At 37.3% G+C, this 11134-nt stretch overlaps 1 pseudogene; it reads left to right on the forward strand.

Annotated features, from left to right (window-relative positions):
• The first annotated feature begins 2197 nt into the window (after positions 1-2197).
• Positions 2198-11134, forward strand: part of LOC149230726 (subtilisin-like protease SBT1.7) — a 15243-nt pseudogene continuing 6306 nt past the window's right edge.

Below are 11134 nucleotides of genomic sequence, written 5' to 3' on the forward strand. Positions count from 1 at the left end.
CAAGATAGAAAGTAAAGGAAAAGGCAACCGCAGATATATATTTCACACCGCAGATCTATCACACCGCAGAGACGGCAGATCTATCACACCGCAGAGACAAGTAGAGACGGCAGATCTATCACACCGACGGCAGATCAAGTAGAGACGGCAGATCTATCACACCGCAGAGACAAGTAGAGACCGCAGAGACGGCAGATCTATCACACCGCAGAGACGGCAGATCTCGTTTCACTGCAGAGACGGCAGATCTCGTTTCACCGGAGATATGAAAACATCAATCTCCCAGTGTGAAAACTCTTTCAACACCATAAAAATATTTTTTTTTAATATTTTTTTATTAAAAAATATATCTAAAATATTGAATCACTTTAACCATAATAAATTCGGAATTAAAATCAGCATTAATATTGAAAAAAAAATTAATATAAAAATAAACTTATAATATAATATAACAAATTTTTAAACTTATAATATAACATAACAAGTTTTTAATTTTTTAATAAAGTTTTTAATTTATTAAATTTTTAATATTATAGAGGTGGAATTTTCCCGGATTGGAACTGACATGTAGAACCCTGTCCCCTCACACGCGAAAAGATCGCAATCATTCATCGACTCTATTTAATCAGCGTCTCTTTCTGTCAATGCTGGACTGAAATATCCATATCGTGTTTTATTCTCTTAGGAACATTGGACATGTTATTTCCTATAAAGCGAAATATGCCACACGGTATTTCAGTCGAACTCTGGGAAGCATTCTCTTGATTAAAGTAAATGGTTTCTATAGGTATAATTTGACGAAGGAAATCATATATAACATGAGTGGGAAAATTATATATATATATAGTAAATAAAATTTATTTTATAAAATATTTAAATGGTGATAGTATTCCATTATGTTAGGGGTTGAAATACCATAAAAATAGTTTGAGAGTTAAATCATATAGGGAAAATAAAAAATTATGGAAATATATGTAATAAAAAAATTAGAATTATATATAGAAAATAAAATCTATTTTATAGAATATTTATATGAAAGTATTTTATAAGGTTATTAGTTGAAATATTATAAAAATATTTTGAAAGTGAAAATCAAATAGGGAAAATAAAAACTAATTTTTAGAATCTTTAAATGAAGTCAATGTCTTATTATGTTATTGGTTGGAATTTCATAAAAATAATTTAATAGTAAAAACCATATAAAAATAATAATTATTTTATAAAATATTTTTAAAATCTTAATATATAATTAAATTTTATTATAGACATTAATTTATAAAATCTTTATTATTTGTCAAGCTAAATCATATTTAATATGTTTTATTTAGTAATTTTTTTTATTATAATTTAGTTATCAAATTATAAGATTGATTTATTATTGTTATTTAAGGGAAATCACATTATCTAAAATAACGTATTAAATCTATAAAAAATAAACTTTCAGTCTTTCAATCTTACAAAATACTTCTAAGTCTTAATCTGTTAACCTATAAACTCTTAACCAATTTTAATACATAATAACATTTAATAATTTATTGATTAACCAATTTTAATATATAATAACATTTAATAATTTATTGATTTAAAATTAATAAATCATCTGATAAAATACAATACCTCGAATTAAAAATTTTAAAATAATATTGATAAAATAAATATATATGAATTCTAAAATTATATTAATATAAAATATTATAATTAAAAAACAAATTATTTATGATTATTATAAATTTTCTCATCTTTATCCTTATACTCCGGAAAAATATCAGAACCATAAATGCGAGGCCGATCCAACGCATGGCTCCTGCCTACCCCGGTAGTGGAAATTTTATTGACTAAAAATGGCACGTAAAACGCTGTATCCACGAAAACCAGAGATTGCGATCATTCATTAAAGGCAATGCAATTGGTGTTGTCCCACTGAGCGGCCCAATATTCCACATCAAGTTTCTGTCGGTTGAATGCAACTGAGAGTGAAATATTCCATCTCTTTATGTAAACGCTTTCTCATTTTCCTTACTCGTGGGATCATAATTCAACAACATTTCTCCATTACATGGAATATTAGACATGCACTTTCCTATAAATTTAGACATGTTTCGCATGAATTCTCGGCAGGGAATGAGCTCCAGGGATTAGGCCTCTCTTTGTGCGTAATTTCATTTCTGTCATTTCGTACCATATCTCTGCTAGTGATATGGAGATTTTTAAGGCTTGTAACTGCGCAATTATTTTGGTGATCATTAGTTTAGTGTTGCCTTCACAGGCGTTGGCTACGTCTAGTAAGGATGACGAGATCAAATCGTATATTGTTTACATGGATAAATCCATGAAACCCCATCATTTCAGCGTCCACCAACACTGGTACGCTTCAATGATAGACCGGGTTTCAGAATCCAAATCCAATCCCACTGCTATGCTATATACGTATGATACGGTGATGCATGGCTTTTCTGCCACGCTGACCGGCACAGGAGCTCAAGCTATGCTGAATTTGGATGGATGCTTGGCCGTATTGCCAGATTCCGTCAGTAGACTTCATACTACTTGCACACCGGATTTTCTGGGGTTGAGCTCTAGTAATGGTCTTGTTGGAAATTTCTGGTAATTTCAAACACAAATTAACTGAACACAGAGCAATGCTCTGTTTTTCTGCCACATGATCTTTTGCACAGGGAAGCCCAAATAAAATTTCTGAGCAAAGCAGAGTTTCTTAGCTAAAACAAACTTGTATTAATTTATAAACTGCCTAATACAATTTTCTTCCTCTCTCTCAGAGGGATTCACCAAAAATTTTCACCAAAAACAAAATACTCTGTCTCTCTTTTACAAATGATTTTTACACTGCTGTGTAAAATCTTCATTCACATTTTACTGCTGTAAAAAGGGCTTTTACATTTACTGCTGTAGAATAAAAATTCTTACATTGATTTACTGTTGTAAAAGCAATTTTCTTACATGGGTTTACTGCTGTAAAATAAAAAAACTTTCACATTCACCCAAGAAGAATTTCTTACATGCCTTGCTGGTTTTTCACATCGCATTTAACCAAAGTTTTCATTTATGCTGCTGCTCCACACCATACATTTAATTATGCATTTCAATGCATATACTCCTCAAGAATTCGCACTGCTGTGCATTGATTTTCCTGTTATTTCCTCTGCATCCGCGAGCCCTCTTCTTCCTTTGTTTTCTATTCGCTGCCGCGAACCAGTTTGTTCTCCTCCCGTGTGCAATTACGAATACAAGTCAACGCATACACACCATATGGGTTAACCAAAAACATTACATGCCGTAAAACATTAAAAACTTTACCTAAGACTATGACAAATCATTAAATGCATTAAATGAAAGCCGGCGGTAAAATCAAAAATAACGTTCTGGCAGGTTGGAGCAGATCCATGTGCGTTGACCTGATTGGACGCATTTCACATCCTTTAGCCACACAAACCAAACAATGTTTACCGCCCGGGGAATGGGCAGTTTTGGAGACGTACACTGGACGCGTGTCATTTAGTCGGGGTGTTCGGAGGCCCTCTGACGAATACCACTCTTCGGCATAAGCGGTGCGGGGGAGTCTGGCTGTTTTGCGGACGCGGTTTACTGTCGGCACTGTTCAACTGTTACGACAGTTGAAATTACAATTTCAACACTCCCCTTTAATTTCAACTGCTGGGTTATCAGTCATACCCAGACATTTCCTCAAAAAATTCAAAGCTTTTTTGGTCCAATGGCTTGGTCAAAATGTCTACGACCTGTTCCTGAGTCCTGCAATGTTCTAAGACAGTTTCTCCATTGCTCACCAATTCCCTGATGTAATGAAATCTTGTGTCAATGTGTTTCGTTCTCTTATGAAACACTGAATTCTTGGATAATGCAATAGTTGAGCTATTGTCACAAAAAATCATTGTTGCTTTTGCCTGCTCTTGGCCTAAGCTCCTCAACGTCCTTCTCATCCAAACTGCTTGACATGCTGCTGCTATAGCTGCCACATATTCTGCCTCTGCTGTAGACAACGCCACAATAGGTTGTTTCTTAGAAGCCCATGAAATGGCTCCTGAACCCATGTGAAAAGCATAACCAAATGTGCTTTTCTGATCATCTTAGAATCCTTTTTGTTGCCTGTTACAAAAAAAAAGGTCTTCCTCTTAACAGAGGGATTACAAAACTGCTGTTACAAAAGAGTCTTCCTCACACAGAGGGATTCTCCAAGAGATTATGCTGAAGAGCATCTTCCTCTTAACCAGAGGGATTTACCAGTCTATGCTGAAAAGCATCTTCCTCTTGACAGAGGGATTCACCAAAGACAATAGATATTCCTCTTAACAGAGGGATTCACTGGAGATTATGTTGAAGAGAATCTTCCTCTTTAACAGAGGGATTCATCAAAAGACTGTGCTGAAGAGAACCTTCCTCTTTAACAGAGGGATTCACCAAAAGACTGCTTCAAGTGCAGTTCCAAAACAAAATAAACTTCACTGTCTCTTCTGAAAAATACTCTCTCTCTGTCTTCAAAATTAACACTGTTGAAGCACTGTTGTGTATGCACTGCTGTGCATTTTTCAAAAACAAAATACTCTGTCTCTTCTGGAACAATTACTCTGTCCCAGCTTACAAATTTACACTGCTGTGTGTAAATATTTCTTACATTCACTGCTGTTGCATATATTGCATTTCAGTTCAATGAACAACACACTCACTACACTTACATTTACTGCTGTAAAAAAAAAATCTTTTACATGTGCTGCTGCCCATTACATTTCATTTCTTCAACAAAAAAAATCTTCATGCTGCTGCATTTTTCATATTCACACTGCTGTGTGTTTTTACTACATATTCTCCAACAACAAAAACAAGACTTACATTACCTTTTTCACTGCTGTGTGAAAAATTTCATGATTGCACTAATGCGTGCTTCCGTTTTCTACATTACATGCTCCTCCTTCATTTTACTATGCTATGTAAATTCTTCATTTCACTGCATTCTCAAACACTGGGCATTTACGCTCTGCTGCGTTTTGCCCTCTTCTCATTACCACAAAAAAACATTTTCACTTCTGCACACTGCTGCGTGTTTTTCTTCCTTTTGTTTTCAAAATGGACAATAACCAAAAAACTTCACTGCACTTACATTCGCACTGTTGTGCGTAAAAACATTTCTTTTCACCGCATTGATGCACTTGACATTTCAACGCTGCCCCTTTTTCTTCTCCACACTTCTGTGCATATTGCATTGCATATGTGATAAAAAACAAAGCAAAAACATTACATTTTCAACACCACTGCGTATTACATTTCAGAGGGATTAACAAAAAGATTTCATTTGCGCTCTGCTGCGCTGCAATACATCCTCCACGCAATCTCTATGCCCTGCAGACTTCTCTTCTCTGCTTTTATGGCAGATTTAATTTCATATCTCTCCCCTATAAGAAGATTTTCATCAAAGAATGACTGTTAATCTAGTTCAGCAATAATGATCAAGAATCACAGGCTCCCCCTAACTGTATGCATTGTCTCCTTTTGGCAGAGTCTTCTCAAAATAAACTTAGATCGGCTGGAGAGCTCAAGGGACTTTCGGACTGTATTTCCTTCCTTCTCCATACTTGTGTAACTTTCTTCTTTTGCATGGTTCTAGCTTGTGTAAGAGCCCATGTTAAGTTACAATCACGTGCCATATGCCCAATGTTATGACACTTGAAACATTCTATATTGTTCATGAATAAGATTTCATGATTTCTTCCTGTAAAATTGTTTCTTGGAGGTTGTCGGAGACCATAACATCTATCTCTATGAAATGCTCTACAGTCTTTTGCCATATGACCAAAGTTTGAACAAGAATAACAATAACCAAAAAATGAACTTTGGTACCTGGGAGATGGAGGTTTCTTTGATGTACTTCTGAAGCCTTTCTGCCTTGAGATCCTTTGATGATAACCATTGCCTCTTGCCTCTTTGACATCATCAATATTTCTTCTTGGAGCTGGTTTTCTACTTGGAGTAGGATTTCTTCTATTGTAGCCTTGATCTTTCTCCTTGCCTTTGCTGGAACTAGGAGCATCACAATCTCTTTCTGGCTTCTTTACATCTCCTTTGCCTAGAGCATTTTCATTCTTGTTTGAGGGTTCACCTGCATACCCAAGTCCTGATTTATCAGATGGACATCTGTGATAGCTGAGCATGTCATCCAAGGCTTGAGAGCTCTTCATGATTTTGTTCATCCCTTCAACCTTTTTCCTGAGGAGGACAATCTCTTCTTCCAATTTTTCACACTCATTATTCTTCTTTGCAAGTTGTTCCTTAGTTTCTTCCTTGCTACGAGTAGCTTCAGCTGCTACTATTTTAAGGGAGATGATATGTGACTTCATTTCTTCATTCTTTGCTTGACTACTCTCCATTTTCTTCTCAGCTTCTTGTGCCTGTTTCCTGGCTTCTTGTAATTCAGACTTAAGGGAGGATACCTCTGCCTTATACTGTCCAATCTCTTCTACAAGTTTGTTCACTCTCTTGTGCCTTTGTTCAAGTTGACTTGACAAGACATCTTCCTGCTTCTTTGCTTTATTCAATTGATTTGTCATGGATATGACTTCTTCATGATGTTTCCTTTTGCTTTGATCAAGTTCCTTCTTAAGCTTGGCAAGCTCTTCATCCCTTTCTTGTACTTGAAGCTTGATGAAGTCAACCTTCTCATTTTCAGCTTCTATGATGGGTTCAGAATTTCTTTCTTGACTGATGATCATGGTCAGTGCTTCCTTTGCATGAAGGTCATGAAGTCTGTCCCATATATCTTTTGCTGATGAATATTTTCCTAGATTCTTCTTTACAGAATCAAGCAGTCCATCCAAGATTGTTTTTGCTGCTTGTGCATTATACTCCTTGGATTCTCTATCCATCTTGCTATCATCAATCATTGATTCCCAAATTTCAATCCCTTGAGACTTTAAGAAAGTCCTCATTTTTATTTCCCATATATAAAAGTTCCCATTGAACCTTGGAGCCTCAAATAGGATGCTTTCAAATAGATTGTCTTCTATTTTAGTAGTAGAGGGAGACACATCCTTAGGAGGATTGGAGACTTTCTTCTTTGACTTTGCCATTCTTAACTATGCTTTAAATACCTGACTATGTATTTTAAAATGACTGACTGTTTCTTCAACAGTAACACAAAAAATTAATCTGAGAAATACCTTGGATTCTTTTGCCTGAGACTTCACTCTGCTGGAGAAGTTGTTGCAGCAAAAAAAAAAATTCTTCCTTCAGCTTCTTTGATGCCTTCAAAGAGCCTGGATCTGCTCCGATACCATGTTGGAAATTTCTGGTAATTTCAAACACAAATTAACTGAACACAGAGCAATGCTCTGTTTTTCTGCCACATGATCTTTTGCACAGGGAAGCCCAAATAAAATTTCTTAGCAAAGCAGAGTTTCTCAGCTAAAACAAACTTGTATTAATTTATAAACTGCCTAATACAATTTTCTTCCTCTTTCTCAGAGGGATTCATCAAAAATTTTCACCAAAAACCAAAATACTCTGTCTCTCTTTTACAAATAATTTTTACATTGCTGTGTAAAATCTTCATTCACATTTTTCTGCTGTAAAAAGGGCTTTTACATTTACTGCTGTAGAATAAAAATTCCTACATTGATTTACTGTTGTAAAAGCAATTTTCTTACATGGGTTTACTGCTGTAAAATAAAAAAAACTTTCACATTCACCCAAGAAGAATTTCTTACATGCCTTGCTGGTTTTTCACATCGCATTTAACCAAAGTTTTCATTTATGCTGCTGCTCCACACCATACATTTAATTATGCATTTCAATGCATATACTCCTCAAGAAATCGCACTGTTGTGCATTGATTTTCCTGTTATTTCCTCTGCATCTGCAAGCCCTCTTCTTCCTTTGTTTTCTATTCGCTGCCGCGAACCAGTTTTTTCTCCTCTCGTGTGCAATTACGAATACAAGTCAATGCATACACACCATATGGGTTAACCAAAAACATTACATGTCGTAAAACATTAAAAACTTTACCTAAGACTATGACAAATCATTAAATGCATTAAATGAAAGCCAGCGGTAAAATCAAAAATAAAGTTCTGGCAGGTTGGAGCAGATCCATGTGCGTTGACCTGATCGGACGCATTTCGCATCCTTCAGCCACACAAACCAAACGATGTTTACCGCCCGGGGAATGGGCAGTTTTGGAGATGTACACTGGACGTGTGTCATTTGGTCAGGGTGTTCGGAGGCCCTCTGACGAATACCACTCTTCGGCATAAGCGGTGCGGGGGAGTCTGGTTGTTTTGCGGATGCGGTTTACTGCCGGCACTGTTCCACTGTTACAACAGTTGAAATTATAATTTCAACAGGTCTTTGGCCACTGTCGCGTTACGGTGATGATGTCATTGTGGACATGGTGGATACAGGAATATGGACCAAGAGCAAGAGCTTCAGCAATCAAGGCCTAATTGCTCCCGTGCCCGCGAAATGGAGGGGACAGTGTGAAGTGGGTTCCGATTTCAACGCATCCCATTGCAATAATAAACTCATTGGAGCCCGTTACTTTGTCAAGGGATATGAAACCATGTATGGTCGTATCCACGAAAAGGAAGATTACAGATCTACTCGAGATGCCGATGGACATGGTATGCATACTTCCTCTACGGCGGCCGGGTCGGAGCCTCGGAGGTGCCCGGGGTGAGCTTTCTTGGTTTCGGGAGAGGAACAGCTACAGCCATCGCTACAAAAACTCGATTGGCCATCTATAAAGTTTGTTGGGCAGTTGACTGGCGTCGACTTGCTATCCATATCGCTTGCCATGGATGGCGATGCCACTTATTATCAGGATCCTATAGCAATTGGAGCTCTGGGAGCGACTGAGATGGATGTTATTGTCTCGTGTTCGGCTGGTAATTCTAGGCTTGATGAGATATTCAACACGGCGCCATGGATAACCACCGTAGGCGCCAGCACCATCGACAGAGAGTTTCTGGCTACTGTCGTGCTTGGCAACGGCAAAAGCTACATGGGTTCCTCCCTCAACAAAGACTTGTCTCTGGCCAACGAGCAATTGCCTTTGGCATACGGTAAAACAGCGTCGAGAAAGGGGGCTGCAAATTTCTGCATTGACGGAAGCCTTGATCCCAATACGATCCGTGGAAAGCTTGTGCTCTATTCATGGACCACTTATCATGCGCGTAGTCTAACCAGGCGCAGGAGTGGCCAGGAAGTTATGGAAATTCAAAATTCTGGCAATGATTTTTGTAAATCTAAGGTATAGTTGTTGAACTTTAAAATTTTAGGTGTCCTAGACGTTTTTGATAGTGCAGAATCCATTTCCACCATAAAAATACAAACACTGTTTCTACCAGATTTTTTGAATCTTTTTGCCCCAGATTCTGACCATCTTTCACGGTCTGGGCAATTCCTCCTCCTATCATGTGCTACCAGCAACGATGGTCGATTCCAAGGCCGGGGAATACATAAAAGCTTATATCAACGCCACTAGAAATCCTATTGCAACTAATAAATCCGGGGACTGACCGTTGTTGGTAAAGCGCAAGCTCCAGTCGTAGCCGCATTTTCGTCCAGAGGACCGAATACCGTCATTTTGGAGATCCTTAAACCGGACCTGGTTGCTCCGGGCGTCAACATATTGGCGGCGTGGACAGCAGACGTCGGTCCAACGGGCCTCACTTCCGATAAGGAAAGAGTAGATTTCAATATAGTCTCTGGGACTTCGATGTCTTGCCCTCTTGTGGCCGACGTCGCGGTGATATTATTTAATGTTTAAACAGCGATTCTGCATGCAAAAAAAATTCAATGAATCGTTGAAACTTAATGCCCAGAAATGTAAATTACCTCCAGCCATTGGTGATGTTCCTGATGCAAACCACAGTCCAGTTGCTTCTTTACTGAAAACAATGCTCCAGCTTCAATCCAAGCAAAAGAAAAGAATACAGAAAATCTGAAGGCACTTCCAAGCTCTGCTCTCTCAGTTAGATGGTGTAAAAACTGAAGGGAAAATTGAGATACAAGCTTGGGGACCAAACAGATAAATTTATAGCCAAGCTTCCATCCAACTTCTGATGGCTATGTGTCAGGTGTTCCACAGAGAAATGTAGAGAACTCCAGATGGAGTAATGGACCACTTCAGTAGCTCCCAACAATAAATTTATTAACTGCAGTTGATTTCCTTAATTTAAGGAAATTACTGCAGTTGGTTTCCAGAAATTAAGGAAAGACTGCAGTTTAGTTCCATAATTGTAGGCAGCATTTGTTAAAATAATTAATGGAGCTTAACATTCTCCCACTTGGTCCATACTTCCAAACTTAATGTCTCAACTTAAAACCCATTGATAATCTGTATTAAGTAATAAATACATGAATCATGGCGATAAGTCCTATAATAACGAGTATTATCTTCCATGTATTACTATGTATTTATTCTTATTATGTGGCAACAATTTCTTAATGAATAAACCTAATGTTTATTCTTGGTCCTTCTTAAATGTATTTTCTCAAATCAACTTAAAGTGCACATAAATATGAGAAAAAACATCACAATAATTAAGAATTTCATTAAAATAACATTGTCCATACAATGAGAAACTACATAATGGAACCAAGTCCCATATTCATTACATGATCCTTGAATTTAAACGGTGGCATGCCCTTAGTCAAAGGATCAGCGATCATCAACTCAGTGCTGACGTGCTCAATGACCACTTTCTTTTCTTTAACACATTCCCTTATAGCTAAATACTTAATGTCGATGTGTTTATTTCGACTCCCACTTTTGTTGTTTTTAGCCATAAAAACAGCAGCTGAATTATCACAATATATTCTCAATGGCTTAGAGATAGAATCCATAATTCTAAGCCCAAAAATGAAACTCTTAAGCCATACACCATGTAAAGTAGCCTCAAAACAGGAGACGAACTCGGCTTCCATATTGGAAGTGGCAATCAAGGTCTGCTTGGCACTCCTCCATGATACAGCTCCACCGGCCATCATAAAAATGTAACCTGATGTTGATTTGCGTGAATCAACACATCCAGCAAAGTCAGAATCTGAGTAGCTAATTAATTCCAAGTTGTCCGTCCGTCTATACATAAGCATGTAGTCTTTGGTTCCT

Source organism: Pinus tabuliformis, chromosome J (genome assembly GCF_031772625.1).
Source record: "Pinus tabuliformis cultivar Carrire ecotype Pingquan chromosome J, CPIR1, whole genome shotgun sequence".
In the NCBI taxonomy this organism is placed as follows: Eukaryota; Viridiplantae; Streptophyta; class Pinopsida; order Pinales; family Pinaceae; genus Pinus; species Pinus tabuliformis.